The 23,649-nt window shown below is 48.7% G+C and overlaps 1 long non-coding RNA gene across 1 annotated transcript in view; it reads right to left on the minus strand.

Annotated features, from left to right (window-relative positions):
• Nucleotides 1-23,649, minus strand: part of LOC118970569 (uncharacterized) — a 158,342-nt gene that overhangs the window by 67,992 nt on the left and 66,701 nt on the right. The gene's annotated exons all lie outside the window — the stretch shown is intronic.

Here is a 23,649-nt window from a genome sequence, read left to right on the forward strand (position 1 = left end):
AAATTCTGGTTCAAATGCCATCTTAATAGAGAAAAGGGACCTTTTAGGGGAAAGTAAATGATTTTTAGTAAGGATGAATGAGCCCCTAGCACAACAGGCGGGAGCTGTGACAAAGTGCATCTGGGGTGTGGTGTCAACTTCTAGTCTCCTCTGCTGCACTAAGAGTTCATTTTCCCTGGGAATCAAACTCCTGGGAAGGGGTTGATGACAACTGAGTTCCTTTGGGAAGTTCTGTCTTTAGGCAGAGAAGAGGAATTCAGAGAAAATTTCTCTCTGAATTTGCTGTTTTTCAAGTTCCTGCAGCTCAATAATCAAGATGCCAGAGTGGCAGGCCTGGAGCTCTGACAGATTCATGAGAATGATACATTAGGCGAGGTAGAATGGCCACCAGCACACAAAACTCACTGTTAGCATTGAACACAGAGGTGGATAGGGCTGGAGTGAGGCCTGTCTTTGAGCAGAGCCACCAGGCCGAGGAAGGTATAATCCACTTTCCCTGCTCCCACGTAATGTTATTATAGGAGGAGCATAAATGGCTCAGGGTCGTCGGGACTGTGCCTACACACGTACCAATGACTGAGACTTGAGCAATTGTAAATCCCCACGGTCTCCCGTCCCAGTAAGTGGAATCGGAGTTGTTGATAGTGTAGGAGCCATTTATCCCAATTGCCTCATAGAAGGGGGGTGAACCTGGGTAGCATAGCCAACAGGGATCAGTGAGGGAGGAAGTGGTGTGGTTAAGAGTCTCTACTACTGCTTGCACCATTTCCCACATGGGATTATCTAACCCGGAGGGAGTGTGCTGGGCCCATAACCCAGAGGACGATGGACCTGGTCCTCTCGTGGGCTCTGGAGCAAGCGTTCTGGTCGGCATTTTCTCATCCTTTTTGCTCAGGCCCTTGTCCTGGATTGAAGGTTTCTGGGGATTTATAACCGGGTTGGGACCTACGGCGGCCGTGGGAGTTGACACGGTTAATTTAATGATGAGAGTCGAGCCGGCATGCCCCCCATATTTATAATACACTATTCTCCACGCTAGTCCGTTTATCCAGCACAATACCTCAGTGTCTTTGCCCGTCTCGGTGAATTGAACTCTTACCCAATCCTGGTCCGTTTTGTCACAAGCCTTGTCACAAGGCTGGTGATGAGGGATGCCCTTGTTGACATAAGTAAATTTGACAGAATCTATTTTTGTAACTGTCCATCTCCAATCCCCATCATTCGAGGATACACAGTCCCAGCTGGCACAAAAGAAGACATGCCCCCCCCAACAGTGCCTTCCTTTACCTGTTCCTGGGCAAGCATAAAACCCATGGGAGTGAGCCAAATTTGGAGGGATGGATCGGTAAACGGGGTTGATCTGCCAAAAGCAGAAATACAGGTCAGGCCACCAGGTTCCGATTGGCGCACTGCGTTGTGTGGAGTTGATGACTTCCCCATTGTCGCTATCAATCAGCATCCAGGTCAGGTTCCTTGGTTGATGGGGGTTGGTGCCTCTGATCCCCACAGATGTGGCTCCCGTGAAGATCCATACTAAGGAGCTTATTAGCAGGATCTCTTTCATCTTCGGCTTAAGTGTAGTTTTAGGGGATTGGCAGGATGCTGCTGCACCTTCCACTCTTCTTTTCAGTTCCTTGGATCGTTACAAGGTAGGATCTGAATGTGGGTGTAGTGCACCCATGGAGCGATACCATCAACCTTAAGAGCAGTGGGGGTGGTAAACAATACAACGTAAGGTCCTTTCCACCTGGGCTCGAGAGTCCTCACTTGGTGTCTTTTGACCCATACCACATCCCCTGGGACTATGCCATGTTCCGGGCTCGGAATTTCCCCACCCTCATAATATGCTCTGATCAGGGGCCAGATTTCCTGCTGCACTTTAGCAAGAGCTTGCAACACACACAGATAGTCAGGGGATGGGTCCCCTGCACTGGGAAGCTGCACTTGCTGGGTTATGGGTGGAGGGTCCCCGTACATTATCTCACATGGAGTTAAACTATGTACATAGGGGGAGTTCCGAGTGCGGAAGATGGCTAAGGGAAGGAGGGTCACCCAGTCCCCGCAAGTCTCCAATACTAATTTAGAAAGGGTCTCCTTCAGGGTCCGATTCATTCTTTCTACCTGCCCAGAGCTTTGTGGGTTATAAGCACAATGTAACTTCTAATCTACTCCTAAAGCTAGGGCTAGTCCTTGCAGGATTTTGCTAATGAAAGCCGGGCCGTTATCGGAACCTATTCCTTCAGGGACCCCATATCTGGGGATGATTTCCTCAATTAATCTTTTTGCTACTACCTGGCTAGTCTCATGCTTGGTTGAAAAGGCCTCCACCCACCCAGAGAAAGTATCTACCATAACCAGCAAATACTTGTATCCATACTTCCCTGGTTTTATTTCGGTGAAGTCTATTTCCCAATTCCTCCCTGGAGCCCTCCCCCTTTCCCGGGTACCTACTGGGTGCAGCCCTCTTGGGGCTGGTCTTAGCATTGCACAGCTACTGCATTCTTTCGTGATCTGACGAGCTGCGTCATTCTGGTGGGGAAACACCAACTGCGCGGACTGGAAAAGGCTGAGCAGCTTTTTCCAGCCTAGATGGGTGGACTTATGCAGATTAGCAAGCATGTACTGCCCCAATACTTCTGGCAGGATCAACCTACCTTCTTGGTCCCTACTCCAATTTCCCTCCTCAAACACTTTCCCCGAGACTTGTTTCTTAATCCACTCAAGATCCTGGGGGGAATACTCAGGTTTGGGTGGCAAGGCGGGCAGTTCAGGTATGAGTATTTCGAGGGCTGCAAGTACAAGGGAGTCCAAGAGGGCTGCCCTCTTAGCTTCCGCATCAGCATGGCTGTTGCCGATGGCCTCAGGTGTCTTCTTTGATTGGTGACCCGGTACATGTATAACTGCTACCACTTTGGGTTTTTCGACAGCAGCTAGTAGTCTTTGGACTTCTTGCAGATTCCTCAGTCTCTTCTCTTCCGCAGAATGGAATCTTCTTTCTCGGTAGATGGCACCGTGGACATGGACAGTGCCAAAGGCATATCTGCTATCTGTGTAAATGTTGGCTCACTTGCCTTCTGCTCTTTCCAGGGCCTCAGCGAGAGCAATAAGTTCCGCCTTCTGTGCTGAGGTGCCAGGGGGCAGAGCTGCGGTCCAGACAACTTCCCCTTCGTGGGTTACTACTGCTGAGCCTGCTCTCCTGACCCCCTCCTGCACAAAGCTGCTCCCATCCATATACTAATCACAGTTTGGTAACGGTGTGTCTTTGAGGTCTGCTCACACCTGGATAATTTCAGAAAGGATGTCTCTACAGTCATGGATGGGGGTCGTCAGATCTGGGTCCGGCAGAAGGGTGGCAGGATTTAGGGTTACCGGGTCAAAGAAGGTGATTCTTGGAGAATCTAGTAGGAGCCCTTGGTAGTGGGTGAGTCTTGCGTTCATCATCTATTTTCCTGGAGGATGCTTGAGGATCCCCTCTACGGTATATGGGGCTGTTACTCTCAGGTTCTGGCCAAAAGTCAGTTTGTCTGCCTCCTTTACCAGTAGAGCGATAGCTGCTAGGATATGCAGAAAAGGTGGCCACCCGGAGGCCACTGGGACTAGTCTCTTGGACAAATAGGCCACAGGTCTTTTCCATGGGCCCAGCACTGAGCCAGGACTCCTTTAGCCACTCTCTTCTTTTCATCTATAAACAGGATAAAGGGTTTTTCTGGGTCTGGCAGAGATAGGGCGGGGGCCCGGAGGAGAGCTTCTTTTAGTCTGTCAAAAGCCTCTTGTTGTTCCTGAGTCCATTGCCAGCCCGGCCCGTCTTTGGTCGCTTCATATAGCGGTCAGGCTATTTCTGCGTACCCTGAATCCAGAGCCTGCAAAACCTGACTGAGCCAAGAAATTCTCTCACTCTCTGGGATGAGGAAGGGATGGGGATAGTCAGGATAGCTTGTTTCATAGCCTGCGTTAGCTACCTGGCCCCATTAGATATTTTGTACCCCAAGTAGACCGCTGACCTCTGACAGATGTGGACTTTCTTGGCACTGACTCGATATCCCAGTTCGCCCAGTTCAGCCAGCAAGTTCCCCGTGGCTTCTTCGCACTCTTCACGGGTTTCCGTGGCCAGCAATAGGTCATCTACATACTGCAGCAGTGTCACAAGGGGGTGGCTCCTGTGAAAGGGCTCCAGGTCCTGGCTTAAGGCTTCATTGAATAAGGTGGGAGAGTTCTTGAAGCCCTGCAGATAAGCTGCCCTTTTCTTCCCCGCCTCCCCCCCCCACCCGGCTCTTGCCACTCAAAGGCAAACAAAGGCTGACTAACTTCAGAAAGTGGGATACTAAAGAAGGCGTCTTTCAGGTCCAGAGTAGTATACTACACATGCGTGGGTGGCCGGTGGCTGAGTAGGGTGTAAGAGTTGGGCACTGTAGGATGGATGTCTTCTACCCTCTCATTGACTTTCTGCAAGTCCTGCACTGGTCTGTAATCTCTACTGCCAGGCTTCTTCACTGGAAGAAGGGGTGTATTCTATGCAGATTGGCAGGTTTTAAGGATTCCTGTCTCCAACAGTCTATGGATATGGGGTGCTATCCCTTTCTTAGCCTCTTCCGGCATTGGATATTGCCAGACCCGGATAGGTAGAGCCACGGCTTTGAGTTGAACAATGACTGGGGATAGGTGTTTAGCGAGACCAATTCCTCCAGCCTCAGCCCATGCATAAGGGAACTTCTTTAACCAAGAGTCCATTTCTCCCCGGCCCCCCTTTTCTTGATCTGCCTGAAACAGATGATGTTCGTCGGCCAGGGACAGAGTTAACACATGCGCCGGTTGTAGGGGCTGCCCTTCTTTGTCCATGATATTCATCCCTTCGGGTTCAAAATGAATGTGCGCCCCAACCTTGGTTAGTAAGTCTCTACCTAACAACGGTGCGGGGCTCTCAGGTATGACCAGAAATGAGTGAGAGACCTGATGCCTTCTTAGGTCCACTTTTGTGCTAGTGGTCCAGGCATATTTCTTGGACCCTGTCGCTCCCTGGACTATACTTGTGCGTCCTGGGTTCAGGGGACCGTGGGCATGGTTAAGAACTGAATATTGTGCCTCAGTATCTACCATGAACCCAATGGGAGTCCCCTCCACACACAGGGTTACCCAGGACTCGGGGAGGGGTGCCGAGCCCCGTCCCCATCAATCTTCCTCTCCTAGGTGCAGGGTCTTAACAGGTTTCCCTCTTCCTTGTTCCCTCCTTTGGGGGCACTCCCTCTTCCAATGTCCATATCTCTTACACAGGGCGCATTGATCTCGTCCTAGTCGGGATTGGCGGGGTCCTGTTCCTCGAGGTGGCCTAGGGCCCTCCTTCAACCAGCCAGGAATATCCTGGCCATCTCCTCCCTCTGCTTCTTGTTCTCCCTCTTCTGAAATTCTCTGTCTTCCTTCCTATTTTTCTCCTGCATTACCCATTTCTCTTTCCTCAGCCTTTCTTCTCTATCCTCCGGAGTTTCTCTAGCATTGAAGACCTTCTCCGCCTGCTGCAGTGGTTCTCTAATAGAGATCTCCCCCAGGTCCTCCCGCTTGTGGAGTTTTCTCCGGATATCAGGGGCTGCATGGTTGATGAATGAGAGGACTACAGCTGACCTATGTTCCTCTGCTTCCGGGTTTATGGGGGTGTACTGTCTGTAAGCGTCAAACAGCCTTTCCAGATAAGCGGCTCGGCTTTCCATTTCTCCCTGAACAATAGTTATTACCTTAGCCAGGTTAGTGGGCCGTCTGGCGGCCGCCCGGAGACTGGTCATCAGAGTCTGGTGGTAGACCCGGAGACACTCTCTACCTTCTGCAGTCCCGAAGTCTCAATCCGGGCGCGTAAGGGGGAACGCCTCATCCATGATGGGCTGGAGGGTAGTGGGTCTTCCACTCTCTCCGAGGACATTTTTCCTGGCCTCATTGAGGATACGCTCTTGCTCTTCCGTCGTGAAGAGAGTGCGGAAAAATTGCTGGCAGTCATCCCATGTGGGACGATGGGTAAACATAATGGACTCCACTAGACCTATAAGACACTTGGGGTCCTCTGAGAAGGGAGGGTTCTGAGTCCTCCAATTATAGAGGTCACTAGATGAAAAGGGCCAGTATTGATATTGTTGAGCGATGCCTGTACCAATGGCACGTACAGGCAGAACCGGCACTGCTCCTTCTGAGGTGGAGGAGGGAGCCTCCCCTTCTTGTTCCCTGGCCCCCCGAGGCCTTAACTGCATTCCTCCTGTTCTACCTGGCCCCCAGCATGGGGCCAGGGCAGGGGAGTGTGGAGAAGCTCTTTCCGGCCTCCTGCCTCCCTCTGCTGAAGAGTCTGGGGAAGCTGCGGCTGTCTGGTTCCCGCTGGGTTCCCCAGCCTCGTTTTCTATCCTTCCAGAGGCTTCACCCCTCTCTTCCACATATGGGGGTGGCTGCTCAATCGGCAGAAGGGGGTAGAGAGGAGAACTATTGGGGAGGACAGGTGGCGCACTCGGGCCCACAGGATTTCTGGCCCTGCGATCAGAGGGCTTTAAATTTTCCTGAGCAACTAGGACGGAGGTCTTTAGTGGGTCAGTATGAAGTTTACCCACGAAAAGGCCTCAGCCAGGATGGAGGGTTCTCGGCTAGATTTTCCCAGACCAAGATATAGGGGAGTTGGTCAGGGTGGCCCTCAGGGTCTGGTTGGGAGATAATGGTTTTGACTTTGCCGATAAGGTCCAGGGAAAGAGACCCCTGGGTCAGCTAGCTTACTCCAAAGGAAGGCCACTCGACTGAGCAAAAGGTGTCGAGCTTACCCTTCTTGATGCCAAGGCTCATATTTATGGCCTGTTCCTTGACTTCTGGGAAATGGGAAAGGATCAGACTCTTAGGAGTAGCCTGAGTCTGACCCATAGTGAAAAAGAAGAAGAAAAAGAATATGAGGGAGACAAAGGTGAAGGATGAAGATGCCACTTCAAACAAGATGACTGTTGTATGTGCTTGTGAACGGGTGCCTGTCGTTGCACAGTTTTTCTTCTGCGGGGGACGCGAATTTATCTGGGATTCACGGCTGTGACCTTCTTATCTTGTCACAGGAGTCTTCTAGCAGTGGGCGCCCTAATGGCTCTTAATTGCCTGACCCGTGCCCGCGGGGAATGATGTAGTGGCAGAAAGGAGGAACGGAGAGAGCAGGAGAACCTTAGAACAAGGAAACTTAAAATGAGAAACGCAAAAAATATAAACTGAAACTAAAACACAATAAACAGTCAATGATAACACCAAGCACACACACCACATCTGATCGCACTCATTCGGACCGGTCTTTCTTTCACTCTGGTGCGCACCACCTTCACCACTTTCAGGATCCTCAAAAACTCTCGTGATTCTCCTAAAAGGCGTCCACTCGGACTGCCGCAGGGTGACGAGCTCGATCCTTTCCTCCTCGGGCGCCAGGTTCCTGCCGATCAGACTTGCTTTCCTAAGGCCGAGTCACTCAGACCGTAGGGCCAGGATTAGTCACCTGGACTTCACTCAGGGTCACTAACCCGGGGGCCGGGACTACCAACCCGGACTCTCTCACTCAGGGTCACTAACCCGAGACTATACACAGGATGGCGACTCCCGCTTTATAATGGATTTATGCAGACACGACGCAGCGACCCTCGAATTACACTGCCCCGTCTGGACAATTAGACCTTGCCTCCAGCCGTCCTTTGTTCTCAGGGAAGCCGCACGGATCCCAGATGATCGCCCAAATGTTAGGGTCTAGGACTCGGGGGTTTCCCAGCGAACAAGACACACAGACACGGAGATGAAAATCCAAGCAAAGTCTTTATTCAGCCATCAAGCTGGGGTCAACGGCACCTCCCCTGACACGCAGGCCGAGTCCGAGCTGCCGACCCCGAAGCAACTTTGGGTATTGATTATATAGGATCTTCACAGCAGTTACGTCAAAGCCCGCACAGTTCTACAACTAATAGGTTTAAAACACATTCTATATTGTAACCAATGGTAAACATTGTAACCTTTTTAGGGAACACGCCAGTTGCCTGCCCGCTTCAATTGTTATCTCTTGCTTACCCAAGCATGTCTATGTGACTTATGACGGGTTACATCCCCAGGTGTTCCCTGGCTGTTGCCCACTTCTAGTTATCTAACTTAGGGTAGGCGCATTTCTCAGAAGCCTCAGGTAATTTACACAAGAAAAGACTGGGTGGCTCTCGCTCTAGGCAGTCAGGTTAAGTGTCATTAGTTCTTTTTCATGACTTGATGCTCTCTGCACTCTGTTACACCCTGTTTTGGGGTGACACATTCGGTTACCCTTCAGCAGCTATATCAGAAAACAGCCTTGTAAGGATATCCTTCCATCAAAAGTGATCAACACAATCATGTTGAAACTGTGGACTGTCTCAAGCTAGTAAATCAGGAGGTGAGCAAATCCTGGTGTCTGACATGCCACCTTCCCCCCACAGTTCCAATATCCCATGGTCCTCCTACAAATTCATCAAGATGCCTGGGTGCCTTAGCACAGAGTTTGGGAATCATGGACCTACCCCAAGACAAATTGAAGGCCGTACATAAGTTCCTGGAAGATTAGGTCAATGGTATCAAGTGGCAGATGATGGAAAGTTTGGGACATCACCTTAACACCAATGTGCAGTGAAAGGAAAGGAGTGACACACAGCAGCAATTCACTGGAGAATTCCGCTTTATTAGGGAAAGGTGCTGGGTTATATAGGAAGGGGCATGAATTGATTGAGGTGTCACTTCTATGGGGCTGGTGGCTGTTGGCTAGGTGCTGGGATTGGGAGGGGAGCGAGAGGTGATTGGGCTTCAGGTGGTGCCAGCGGGAACCAAGGACCCCAAAGAGAATCCGGAAGTTTGCCATCTTACTCGTGGGGGCCCTTCATGCAGGAATTCCCAAAACTGTGTTTGAACTTAAATGCTATCAGTGGGAGAACACTACTGCCTAAACCACCAGAGCATTCAAAATACTTTCTTGTTCTTTCAAGTGACACGTAGGTAAACCTCAAGGAATGTTTAAACTAGTAGGCATGATAAAGCTAAGGTCATCCAACTCTTAGATTTTAAAATACACAATATAATAACAGCATTTAGCTCATAATACACCAGGTGACTATTCAAAGTGCTTTCCTGCATTAATTCATTTATCCACACCACAGTTCATTAAACACTATTAGTACCCTCATTTTACAGATGAGTAAACACTGAGCCACAGAGAGGTTCAGAATTTTGCACAGGATCCTACAACCCAGAAAGCAGAGAAACTGGCATCTGACTTCAGACCACTTGGCCCCATAGGCCACACTTTTCCTTACATGGAAAATAGACCCTGGAATGATCCTTCTAGCTATCTGGCTCAGTAGAGACAACTAACAAAGTGCTTTCAAACTATCCCTTGGAGAACCACACAACTGCAAAATGGGCAAGGCAAACATTATAGCCAACCTCCAAGTGGGGAAGCTAAGGCTAAGCAGTGCAGTCTCAGGTCCAGTGCTGTTGAGTGGTGGTAGGGGGCAAGCCCAGCTTCCTAACTCCAAGTTGAGTGATCTGACCCCTGCACCACATTCACTAGGGTACTGGGAGTGACATCTTGGAAGAAATTGAAAGACATCTATTATTTACTAATCTTCAGGTAATAATAGCTCAAATCATTGCACCATGTGCCAAGCATTTTGCCAAGCACTTTACTTCATTAAGTCCTCTTGGCAACCTTACAAGATACAATCCTACAATCTTCCCCCATTTAACTGACAAGGAAACTGTGGCTCAGAGGAGTTACTCAGCCAGTCCTTGAGCTAATGAAGACCCAGTGAGCAGATTGCCTAGACTCTAAAAGCTAGTGGACATTTAACCACTGTGTAGGCTTTATAAAACCTGACTTGTAAAATATTGGGCTTCAATTCCAGGACCTAAAGAGTTTTCACTGGCAATCCTGTTTTCTGAAAAAATTTATCTTACTTGCTATGAAATGCAATCATGACTTGGTAATCACCAGTTTCTGTATTTGGAAATTGGTGGACATAACTGGAAATGATAATGTGGAGCAGTCAGGGGTCTTTATTTCATTTGGCTTCTTGCGTAAGTAGAACTATGGAACTGAAGGAGATAAAAAGCCACCAAGAACTACATTTGCAGAGAGAGTAACTTAGGAAAACAGAAGGAAATGAACATGTATTAAACCCTTACGGTGTACCACAAGCCTGTTAGCATCCACTTTGTGTGATTATCATTGGGATTATTGACTTAATTTGTGTCAAGTGCTTAGAACAGTGCAAGCACATAGCAAGCCCTGGAAACTAAGGTTGCCTATTATTGTTATTATCATAATTACCATTCTTACAGCCATTGACCTATATGAGCATTTTGTGTAAGGCTTGAAAGCCAGAAATTGTAATGACAGAAAGGTCATGGCATGTGAGCTTGGCTCAGCACTGATTTGCCTGTTGCTCCAACCCAGGGAGCCTGTCCCATTAGGGACATCTACTTGTGCTGCTTGTTTTCAGCTTTTGGAGGGTCACTGCAAGTGTGAGAAGACATGCACTTAAAGGCGTGTGCACTGAGTCTTAATTCTGTGCTTCGCTCATTAGAAATAAGGTGCCACCATGTTGAACTTGAATGTGTTTCGATTCTAGTCTAATCTTAACTTTCAGTAAAATGTCCAACAAGGAGCAACATAACAAAGATGAAATTGATGGTGTCTGTTTCTATTTCTATTTCTTCTGGTGTTAATAAGAAAATTCAAATAATCTGTTGGAGGCACCAGAGAAAGGGAAGGTGGAAAGACAGACGATACCGTTTAACAAGAAGTGGAACCAGGTACTTTTTAAGTTTCCTCACCCCCAAAAGTAACACATCTATTATATACAATAGCACACAGAATATTCCTTGAGCAGAAACCAGAAGCTTGACCATGTATATGTCACTTTATGCAACCAATTGACCCATATAACCCTTTTTTTATTCTATTCTTTTGGTTCTTATTTCTTCCTCTTTTGCAATAATTGAATCATACCAACTTATTTCCCCTACCACAGGAAAAGCTGCTTAGACATAGAGATTATTTTATCCTTGCATCTCCAGAGTACTCCCTTCTGTGCTTTAGGCACAATAGCTTCTCCATTAGTACTTAAATGAGTAAGTTAATCAGACATTCAATGAGTAGTTCATGAATATCCTCTTACTTATATAATCCTATCTGGAAAGTGTAGAAGATACAGAGAAATGTAAGAAATAGTTTCCATCTTAAAGGAGTTTAGAATTTAGTAGGATACATAAGATTTTATTGATAGACAAATAGATGAAAAGTTACGGTAAATTCTTCATATTTAAGGACCATGAATTATGAGCATGGAGATGGTGATTCCAGGTGGGCGGCTGCCTTCCCGAGTCCCCATCCCAGAAGCCCCTGTGGCGTCTCGCCTTACTGACTGCACAGGGCAGGTGTCCAGACATTGCCTGTGGGCTGAGTCAGTGAACAAATAGCATAAACTCTCAGACTGAGAATTTAGAGCTTATGAAGTTTAACCCTGTCATTTTACAGAGAAGGGTCGTTCTTCCCACTCAGGTCATTCTCCTCCATTTTTCAAAAACCCATGTCCTACTTCTGTTAGGGCCCTGGACTCTGAGGCCTCTCTAGAGAACAAACTACACAGGCACGGAGATGTAAATCTAAGCAAAGTCTTTATTCAGCCAGCTAGCTGGGGTTGACAGCACCTCCCCTGACACACAGGCTGAGACCGAGCTGCAACTCCCAAGCAACTTTAGATATGGTTTATATGGGATTTCTACAGTCATTGCACTGGGGCTTGCACATTACTCTAACCAATGAATTTGAAACACATTCTATACTTTGGCCAATAAAATTGGAACAGGGACACACGAGGTGCCTGACCTTTGCACAAGCATTCCTATGTGACTTATCACGAGTTTCGACCCCAAGGAGGTCATTTACTTCTAGTTATCTAACTTAGGGTAGGGTCCAGGAATGTTAGCCTCAGGCAGTTTCTACATAAACTGGGTGGTTTTGCTCTAGGGTGCAGTTAAACTTTAGTCTGATATTTGATGTTCTTTGCATTCCTTTACATTCCCCCCTTTTCTTGATCAAACTGAGGAACCTTCCACAGCGGCATCTAGGGCCTGATACTTTTGACGTAGGACTAAAAGTTGAACAGTGTCAATCTTTTCTTGCACAAACTTAACAAGCTTGTTAATTATGCACGGGCCAATCATAAGCAATAACAGCAGGATGACCGGTGGCCCTGCAACGGCCGAGAGGAGGGTAGCGAACCAAGGTTTGTATTTGAACTAAGACTCAAACTATCTTTCGCTACTTTCATATTCTTTATGCCTCTTCTCTAGATCTTTCTTTAGTTTGGCCAGGGAGTCTCTTACTGCACTTGTTTTGTCTACATAGAAACAGCATTCTTCCTTTAAGGCTGTGCACAGTCTACTTTCTCTTAAAAACAAGAGGTCCAGGCCCCTTCGGTTCTGTAGAACCACTTCTGACAAGGGGGTAAGGGATTGTTCCAGGTCTGATATTGTCTGTCGAAGTTGTTCTAGGTCCCTGTCAACAGTCAGCCTCAGGGCTGTGAGCTTCTTTTCTCCAGTTACAAGGGCTGCGACCCCCGTGCCTGCCCCTGCCATCCTTAGGGAGAAGAGGGTCCCAATGGTCAGGGCAGTAAAGACTTCTCTCTTTTCCCGGTGGGAACTCAGCCTTTCTTTCCAATTAGAAAGGAAGGACTCATGAGAGTGATACATTAGGCGAGGTAAAATGGCCACAAGTACACAAAACTCACTGTTAGCATTAAGCACAGAGGTGTGTAAGGCTGGGCTGAGGCCTGATTCTGAACAGAGCCACCAACCCGAGGAGGGGATAATCTACTTATGCTGTTCCCATGTGGTGTAAGTGTAGGAAGAGCATAACTGGTTCTGAATTATTGGGACTGTGCCCACACATGTACCAGTGACTGAGACCTGAGCGATCGTGAGTCCTCTCAGTCTATTGTCCCAGTGAGTGGGATAGGAGTCATTGATAGTGTAGGAACTATTTATCTCGATCACCTCATAGAAGGGGGGTGAACCCGGGTAGCATAACCAACAGGGATCGGCGAGGGAGGGAGTGGTGTGGTTCAAAGTCTCTGCTGTTGCTTGCACCATTTCTTACAAGGGGGGTTATCTAATCTAGAGGGAGCATGCTGGGCCCTTAATTCAGAGGTCGATGGACCCGGTTTTTTTATGGGTTCTGGGGCCAGCGTTCTGGTTGACATTTTCTTATCTTTTTGGCCCAGGCTCTTGTTCTGATTTGAAGGGTTCAGGGGAGTTATAACCTGGTTGGGACTTACGGCGGTGTTGGGAACTGGCATGGGAACTGACACGGTTAATTTAATGGTGAGGGTCGAGCTTTCTTCCCCATGTCTCCAGGATTTATAGTACTTTATCTCTTACATTAGCCCATTTATCTAGCGCGATACTTCAGTCTTTTTGCCCATCTCGGTGAACTGAATTCGTACTTAATCCTGATCTTGGTCACAAGCCTTGTCCCTGGGCACGTGACGTGGGACGTTCTGGTTGACATAAGAAAATTTGACTGCATTTTCTTTTGTAACTGGCCATTTCTGACTCCCATTGTTCGAGGTTACACAGTCCAAGCTAGCACACCAGAAGGCCTTCTACTCACATGCATCGCTTTCACCTGTTTTCGGGCAAGCATAAAATCCTTGGGCGCTATCCAGAGGGGTGTAGGGCCCCAGCCCCCAAAGGGTCCAGTAATCTTGGTTGATCCGTCAAAGGCAGAAAAACAGGTCAGGCCACCAGGTTCTGAGTGGTGCCCTGTGTTCCGTGGTACCAATGACTTCCCCAGTTGCGCCATTTACCAACATCTAGGTCAGGTCATGGCTGAGGGGGGTTGGTGCCTTCAAGCTGGGAGATGGTGACTAAGGCACTTATCAGCAGAATCTCCTTCGTCTTCAGCTTAAGTGTAGTTTTAGGGGGTCCACAGGATGCCGCCGCACCTTCCACTCTTCTTCCCAGGCTTCTGGATCTTTATGAGGCAGAACCTTCCGAACGTGGGTGTGATGCACCCAGGGAGTGATACCATCAACTTTGAAAGCAGTGGGGGTGGTAGACAACACAACATAAGGTTCCTTCCACTTGGGTTGGAGAGTCTTTACTTGGTGTCTCTTGACCTATACCATATCTCCTGGGACTATGCCATGTTCCAGGCTCAGAATCTTCTCACCCTCATAATATGCTCTAATCGGGAGCCAGATTTCCTGTTGCACTTTAGCAAGAGCATGCAACACATTCAGATAGTCAGGGGCTGGGTCCCCTGTCCCGGGGAGCTGCACTTGCCGAATTATGGGTGGAGGAGCTCCATACATTATCTCAAATGGAGTTAAACTATGTACATAGGGGGAGTTCCGAGCGCGGAAGGTGGCTAAGGGAAGGAGGATCACCTAGTTTCTGCCAGTCTCCAATACCAATTTAGAAAGGGTCTCTTTCAAGGTCCGATTCATTCTCTCTACCTGCCTAGAGCTTTGCAGGTTATAAGCACAATGTAACTTCCAATCTACCCCCAAAGCCAGGGCTAATCTCTGCAGGATTTTGCTAATGAAAGCCGGGCCGTTATCGGAACCTATGGTTTCAGGGACCTTATATCTGGGTATGATCTCTTCAATTACTTTCTTTGCTACTACCTGGCTGGTCTCATGCTTGGTTGGAAAGGCCTCCACCTACCCTGAGAAGGTATCCACCATAACTAGCAAATACTTGTATCTATACTTCTCTGGTTTTACTTCAGTGAAGTCTATTTCCCAGCTCTTCCCTGGAGCCCTCCCCCTTTCTAGAGTACCTGCTGGGTGCGGCTCCCTTGGAGCTGGTTTTAACATTGTACAGCTGCTGCATTCTCTCGTGATCTGACAAGCTGCCTCATTCTGGTGGGGAAACACCAACTGCATGGACTGGAAAAGGCTGAGCAACTTTTTCCAGCCTAGATGGGTGGACTTATGCAGATTAGCAAGCATGTACTGTCCCAGTGCTTCTGGCAGGACCAATCTTCTTTCTTTGTCCCTACTCTAATTTCCCTCCCCAACTACTTTCCCTGAGACTTGTTTCCTAACCCACTCAAGATCCTGAGGGGAATACTCAAATTTGGGTGGCAGGGCGGGCAGTTCAGGTATAGGTATTTCGAGGGCCACAAGCACAAGGGAGTCCGAGAGGGCCGCCTTCTTAGCTTCTGCATCAGCATGTTTGTTGCCGGTGGCCTCAGGCGTCTTCTTTGATTGGTGGCCTGGTACATGTATAACTGCTACCGCCTTCGGTTTTTCGATGGCAGCTAGTAATCTTTGGACTTCTTGTAAATTCCTCATTTCCTTTCTTTCCGCGAAGCGGAATCCTCTTTCCCGGTAGATGGCACCGTGGACATGGACCGTGCTAAAGGCATACCTGCTATCTGTGTAGATGTTGGCCCGCTTGCTTTCTGCTCTTTCCAGGGCCTCGGCGAGAGCAATAAGTTCCACCTTCTGTGCTGAGGTGCCAGGGGGAAGAGCTGCGCTCTAGACAACTTCTCTTTCGTGGGTTACTACTGCTGCACCTGCTCTCCTGACTCCCTCCTGCACAAAGCTGCTCCCGTCTGTGTACCAATTTAGTTCACAGTTCGGTAACAGGGCATCTTTTAAGTCTGCTTGCACCTGGACAATTCTGGAAAGAATATCTCTACAGTCATGGATGGGTGTTGACAGATCTGGGTCCGGCAGAAGGGTGGCAGTATTTAGGGTCACCGGGTCAGAGAAGGCAATTCGTGGAGAATCTAGTAAGAGCCTTTGGTAATGGGTGAGTCTTGCATTCGTCATCCATTTTCCTGGAGGATGCCTGAGGATCCCCTCTACAGTATGTGGGGCTGTCACCCTCAGGTTCTGGCCAAAGGTAAGCTTGTCTGCTTCTTTTACCAGCAGAGCAATAGCTGCTAGGATACGCAGACAAGGTGGCCATCCGGAGGCCACTGGGTCTAGTCGCTTGGACAAATAGGCCACAGGTCTTTTCTATGGGCTTAGCTGCTGAGCCAAGACTCTTTTAGCCACTCTTTTCTTTTCATCTACAAACAGGATGAAGGGTTTTTCTGGGTCTGGTAAAGATAGGGCGGGGGCCCGGAGGAGAGCTTCTTTTAGTCTGTCAAAAGCCCCTTGTTGTTCTTGAGTCCATTGCCAGCCCGGCCCTTCTTTGGTCGCCTCGTATAGCAGTCGGGCTATTTCTGCGTACCCTGGAATCCAGAGCCTGCAGAACCTGGCTGAGCTAAGAAATTCCCTCACTCCCCGGGGTGAGGAAGGGATGGGGATAGTCAGAATAGTTCGTTTCATGGCTTGCGTTAGCCACCTGGCTCCGTTAGATATTTTGTACCCCAGGTAGATCACTGACCTTTGACAGATGTGGGCTTTCTTGGCACTGGCTCGATATCCCAGTTCGCCCAGTTCAGCCAGCAAGTTCTCCGTGGCTTCTTCACACTCCTCACGGGTCTCAGTGGCCAGCAACAAGTCATCCACATACTGCAGCAGTGTCACATGGGGGTGGCTCCTGCGAAAGGGTTCCAGGTCCTGGCTTAGGGCTTCATTGAATAAGGCGGGAGAATTCTTGAAACCCTGTGGTAGCCTAGTCCAGGTAAGCTGTCCTTTTCTTTCTCCCCCTGGTTCTTGCTACTCAAAGGCAAACAAAGGCTGACTAACTTCAGAAAGGGGGATGCTGAAAAAGGCATCTTTCAGGTCCAGAGTAGTATACCACACATGTGAGGGTGGCAGGTGGCTGAGCAGGGTGTAAGGGTTGGGCACTGTGCAGTGGATATCCTCAATCTTTTCATTAACCTTTCGCAAGTCTTGCACCGGTCGGTATTCTCTGCCACCAGGCTTCCTTACTGGAAGCAGGGGCATATTCCATGCAGATTGGCAGGATTTGAGGACTCCTGCTTCTAACAGTCGGTGGATATGGGGTGCTATCCCTTTCCTAGCCTCTTCTGGTATTGGATACTGCTGGACTCGGATGGGCAGGGCCGTGGCTTTGAGCTGAACAACAACTGGGGGCAGATGTTTGGCGAGACCAATTCTTCCGGTTTCGACCCATGCAGAAGGGAACTTCTGCAACCAAGAGTCCATTTCTCTCTGGCCCCCCTTTTCTTGATCTGCCTGAAACAGGCAATGCTCATTGGCTAGGGATAGGCTTAGCACATGCACCGGTTGTAGGAGCTGCCCTTCTTTGTCCATGATCTTTATCTCTTCGGGTGCAAAATGGATGTGTGCCCCAACTTTGGTTAATAAGTCTCTGCCCAGCAATGGTGCGGGGCTCTCAGGTATGACCAGGAATGAGTGGGAGACCTGATGCTTTCCTAGGTCTACTCTTCTGTTAGTAGTCTAGGCACATTTCTTGGACCCTGTCGCTCCCTGGACTATACTTGTGCATCCTGGGTTTAGGGGGCCGTGGGCTTGGTTGAGAACTGAATACTGTGCCCCAGTATCTACCATGAACCCAATGGGAGTCCCCTCCACGCACAGGGTTACCCAGGACTCGGGGAGGGGTGCTGAGCCCCGTCCCCATCAATTTTCCTCTCTTAAGTGGAGGGTCTCAAAGGGGTTCCCTCCCCCTTGTTCTTTCTTTTTGGGGCACTCTCTCTTCCAGTGCCCATATCCCTTACACAGGGCGCACTGATCTCGTCCTAGCCGAGATGGGCGGGGCCTCTTTTTTCAAGGTGATCTAGGGCTCTCTTTTACCCCAGCTAAGAATATCTTAGCCATTTCTTCTCCCTGCTTCTTGTTCTCCCTCTTCTGAAACTCTGTCTTCTTTCCTATTTTTCTCCTGTACTTCCTATTTCTCTTTCTTCAGCCTTTCTTCCCTATCCTCCGGAGTCTCTCTAGCATTGAAGACTTTCTCCGCTTGCTGCAGCATTTCTCTAATAGAGATCTCTCCCAAGTCATCCCGCTTGTGGAGTTTCTTCCGGATATCGAGGGCTGCCTGGTTGATAAATGAGAGGACTACAGCTGATCTATGTTCCTCTGCCTCTGGGTTTATGGGGGTATATTGCCTGTAAGCATCAAAAAGCTTCTCTAGATACGCGGCTGGGCTTTCCTTCTCCCCCTGAACAATAGTTTTTACCTTAGCTAGGTTAGTGGGCCATTGGTGGCCGCCTGGAGACTGGTCATTAGAGTCTGGCAGTAGACACAGAGACGCTCCCTACCTTCTGCCATCCCAAAGTCTCAGTTTGGGCGTGTAAGTGGAAACGCCTCATCAATGATGGGCTGGAGGGTAGTAGGTCTTCCATTTTCTCCGAGGACATTTTTCTGGCTTCATTGAGGATGCGCTCTCGCTCTTCCGTTGTGAAGAGGGTGCGGAGTAACTGCTGGCAGTCGTTTCAAGTGGGACAATGGGTGAACATAATGGACTCTACCAAACTTATAAGGCACTTGGAGTCCTCTGAGAAGGGAGGATTCTGAGTCCTCTAATTATAAAGGTCACTAGATGAAAAGGGCCAATACTGATATTGCTGGGCTCCGCCCGGACCGCCTGCACTGATGGCACGTATGGGCAGAACCGGCACTGCTTCTTCTGAGGTGGAGGAGGGAGCCTCCCTTTCTTGCTCCCTTGCCCCTCGAGGCCTCAACTGCATTCTTCTTGCTCTATTTGGCGCCCAGCGTGGGGCCAGGGCTGGGGAGCGTGAGGAAGCTCTTTCTGACCTCTTGCCTTCTCTTGCTGAAGAGTCTGGGGAAGCTGTGGCCGCCTGGTTCCTGCTGGACTCTCCAACTTTGTTTTCTACCCCTCTGGCAGCTTCACCCCCTTCTCCTGCATATGGGGGTGGCTGCTCAATCGGCAGAGGCGGGTAGAGGGAACTATCAGGGAGAACAGGTGGCGCACTCGGGCGCACAGGGTTCTTGGCTTTGTGATCAGAGGGTTTTAACTCTTCCTGGGCAACTAAGATGGAGGTTTTAAGTGGTTCTACATGAGAGTTCCCCATCAAAAAGGGCCTTAGCCAGGAGGGGGGATTCTTGGCCAAATTCTCCTAGACAAGAATATAGGGAAGTTGGTCAGGGTGCCCCTCAGGGTCTGGCCGAGAAATGACGGCTTTGACTTTGTCAATAAGTTCCAGGGAAAGAGACCCCTGGGTCGGCTAGCCTACTCCAAAGGAGGGCCACTTGACTGAGCAAAAGGTATTAAGCTTACTTTCCTTGATACTAAGACTCATGTTTAGGGCCTGTTCCTTGACCTTCAGAAAGTGGGAAAGGATCAGACCTTTAGGAGTAGCCTGAGTCTGGCCCATGGTGAATAATACAAGGAAGACAAAGGCGAAAGGTAGAAGTGCCACTTTAAACAAGATGACTGGTGTATGTGCTTGTGAACAGGTGCCTGTCGTTGCACAGTTTTTCTTCTGCGGGGGACGCGAATTTATCTGGGATTCGTGGCTGTGACCCCCTTATCCTGTCATGGGAGTCTTCTAGCGGCAGGCGCCCTAATGGCTCTTAATCGCCTGACCTGTGCCTGCAGGGGAATGATTTAGTGGCAGAAAGGAGGGATGGAAAGAACAGGAGAGCCTCAGAGTAAGAGAAACTTAAAGGGAAAAGCACAAAAAGAAATATAAACCAAAACACAATAAAACAATTAACAATATCACCAAACACACACACTACATTTGATCGCACTCGCTCGGACAGGTCCTTCTCTCACTCTGGTGCACACCACACTCACCACTTTCAGGATCCTCAAAGACTCTCGTGACTCTCCTGAAAGGCGTCCACTCGGACTGCCGCAGGGTGACGAACTCGACCTTTTCCTCCTCAGGCGCCAGATTCCTGCCGATCGGACTTGCCTTCCTAAGGCCGAGTCACTCAGACCTTAGGGCCAGGATTGGTTACCTGGGCTTCACCCAGGGTCACTAACCTGGGGGCCGGGATTACCAACCCGGACTTCCTTACTCGGGATCACTAACCCGAGACCAGACACGGGATGGCGACTCCCACTTTATACTGGATTTATGCAGACACGAGGGGGTGACCCTCAAATTACACTGCCCCGTCCGGACAATTAGACCTTGCCTCCAGCTGTCCCTTGTTCTCAGGGAAGTCGCTCGGATCCCGGACGAGCCCCCAAAATGTTAGGGTCCTGGACTCTGAGGCCTCTCTAGAGAACAAACTACACCGGCACGGAGATGTAAATCTAAGCAAAGTCTTTATTCAGCCAGCTAGCTGGGGTTTACAGCACCTCCCCTGACACGCAGGCTGAGTCCGAGCTGCCGACTCCCAAGCAACTTTAGGTATGGTTTATATGGGATTTCTACAGTCATTGCACTGGAGCTTGCACATTACTCTAACCAATGAATTTGAAACACATTCTATACTTTGGCCAATAAAATTGGAACAGAGACACACCAGGTGCCTGACCTTTGCACAAGCATTCCTATGTGACTTATCACGAGTTTCGACCCCAGGGGGTCGTTTACTTCTAGTTATCTAACTTAGGGTAGGGTCCAGGAATGTTAGCCTCAGGCAGTTTCTACGTAAACTGGGTGGTTTGCTCTAGGGTGCAGTTAAACTTTATCCTGATATTTGATGTTCTTTGCATTCCTTTACACTTCCTCTTCCTGGCCAAGCCCTTCCTGACTGTGTACATCTCTCTACGCAAAGTGACCGTGCAGTCCTACACATTCTCTGAAATCCTTCTTTCTCTTTTTCCTTCTTTTTTTCTCTTTGAGTCTACATTTTACTAGTCACACACTGTACATACTGTTCACTTACCATGTTTTAACTTTTGAAATGTTTCAAGGATACAGTCAAATACAGATAAACGATAAAACGCAACCAAATACCCACTATCCAGATTCACCAAACGTTTATATTTTGCCACATTTGCTCCAGCTCTTTATTTAAACATATGTAATAAAAATTCACCAGGGAAGTTATACGGCATGGTGGTCACTTCTGAGAAGGGAGGGCGTGAGGGCGTGGGAAGCGGTGGGTGGGGGTGGGGCAAAGGTTGGGAACTGAGCTATTAACTGCCTTGGAAAACTTGATGCAATGGAACACCCTGGAAACAGGTTTCTGCTCCCCCTACACACTGCACCACCCATTCCTATTTAACACACCCACTGTTTCTGGCTCTCTGGCATTGCAATGTGGCTTCTCCATATTTAAGTCTGTCTTGGTAACCAATTTGATTACAAGCTCCCCGAGGGTAGGAGCCCTGTCTTACCTACATTTATCTTCCACTCAGCACAGAGCTGTAGGGACCACATTAGGGGTTTATCTCATTTTATTAAACTGTACAGTTCCTGTGAGTATGGCAATTCAGCTCATTTTTTTATTTTAATAAGAGTTTCTCTCTCAGATTATTAACTTTGCAATGTCTTTATTTATCATCCCATTCCTACTCTTCCCAAGAATGTTAAGTGTAACCAGTCAAATTTACATAGAATCTCTAACTTGTTTCCAAGGAATTGCCATCACAATGAGGGTGAAAAATTGCCAAAGGCAGTTTTCAACCTTATCTGCAAATATCATGTTTTAGGGATTCATTGGACACATTTTCTTGGCTTATTTTGAAAATAAACTATTGCAGCGTCTCCGTAGTGGGACAGTGGGACGGATGTAATCTTCCCTGGCCCGATCCATGGCAGCTGCTTAGCTGTACAGTGGAGTGGAGTTGAATGCCTCAAAGGTCAATAACTCTTTCTGTCATTTTTCATTAATGGGCCTGGACCAGGCAGCCCCTAAGGGACTAATCACCTGGAATCTGACCTACACCTTCCGGTCACGCCAGTGAGCTCACCTTGAGCACCCTACCCCAAAGCCAGCCCTTGACAGGTTTTTGTGGGAGTTTTATCTCACACCTTGGAACAACTGAAATGTCTTAGGAAAACCACACTTCCAAAGTGAGGGTTCCCAGGCTAGGTGCAGAGACATGGAAGGCCCCAGATCTGCCAGATGGGGATGGAAGGGGAGGTGGGGGAGGGGAGCAGTGATCATGTGTGCTTTGCTGTTTCAAACCTTGATTTCCTATAGTTTCAGGGAGAGTCCAATGAAGCCGTTATTATTCTAAACTTCAGGCTCTGGTGACTTAATCCAGCTCCTAAACACAACCTCAACTTTAACCAGATCCCTAGGGAGCTCAGCAGTCCTTCCTGACCAGCAGAGCCTCCTAATTCCATCTGGTTCTTGTGGCCAGAGCTAAAGATCCCACCAGACAGAGGCAGGGCCCCGGTCTGGGGAAGCAGGAATGGCGCAGTCCAGGTGTCATCATTTCAGACTGTGCTTGAACACCACCTGCTGGGAACGCTGGAAGAGCTGCAGAATCAGCTAACAATTGCCCAGAGAGACTGAGGTTCAGATGGTCTATTAGCTAAATTCTTTCTGGTTACAAATAATGCAAACTACTCTGGCTGGGGAAACCAAACAAAGAACAGGATGGAAGAAAGCTGGGCTGGCTCAGGAAGAAACGAATAACCCAGGCTCTGTGGAGGCTAGAAGCTGCTCTGCCCCAGACCCTTTCCCTAGAGCAGTTTTGAACTACATTCGTAATTTCAAATCTTCAAGTAGCCACATCTAAAAAGTAAAAAGAGATAGCAGGAATTTATTTCGGTGATGTGTTTTCTTTAACTTGGTATACCCAAAATAGTATCACTTCAATATGTACTCAAAGAATTATTAATGAGACCTTTTAAATCCTTTCTTCCATATCAAGCCTTTGAAATCCAGTGTGTATTCTACACACACAGCCCATCCCAGTTTGCACTAGTCACAGTTCAAGTGCTCAGTAGCCACGTATGGCTGCTATACAGGGCAACACAGCTCGAAAGAGCTGCCATTGACCCGTATCATCATCAATGATGTCTGGTATCCATGGAGCTCAGCTCAAAATTCCAAGTTTCTTGGAGACAGAGATGTGACTGGGGGCCAACTGGCATCAAGGCCATGCATAGATCCATTAGCCACAGATCCACTTAGTGCACACGTGGCTGCCCAGGGCCCAGATGCAGAGAAGGGGGTCATGAGCCAAGTGGCCACCTGAGGAAGTGGCAGCCAGGGTGGGGGTGGGCACAGGGTTTTTTTTTTTCGGCCCCACAGGTAATTAGGATGGGGCAGATTTGGGAATCACTGCGCTCTCTCTTCTTTACATTATGAATTGAGGCCCCAAGTGCTCATTAACTAGATTAGATGTTGACCCCTTTCCCAGTCATGCACCTGTAGTTTAGGGGTGCGAGGTGCACAGCTTGGATGACTGCTTTTCTCCACCCACTGAGGAGGTCCTGGGAGAATGCTCCACACCTCCCAGGGAGGGACTGGCCCTTCCCACACCTATAGAATCGGGTGCTTTTGTCTTGGATGACTTCAACCACCCCTTCTGTGAGACCAGAGCAGTCCTATTCAGTAACCTCAGGCTGCCCTGCTCAGGGCTGCCTCCTCTGCACTTTCCTTCTCTCTCCCCTCAAGTCCTGTTCCAAGTCCACATCCCAGACGTCGGGGCAGGGGAAGCTCTGATTTGTAGCATTGCCAGTTTCTATGAGATGAGGACTCTGTGGCCAATTTCAAGCCACCAGCACACCGTCAACCTGCCTGCAAAAATTCTGAAAGTTTGCCAGTCAGGTCTTGTGACCCAGTACAGGCTGGATGCAGCACACTATTGCTACAGAGCCAATGC

This window comes from Manis javanica, chromosome 12 (genome assembly GCF_040802235.1).
Source record: "Manis javanica isolate MJ-LG chromosome 12, MJ_LKY, whole genome shotgun sequence".
Classification (NCBI taxonomy): Eukaryota; Metazoa; Chordata; class Mammalia; order Pholidota; family Manidae; genus Manis; species Manis javanica.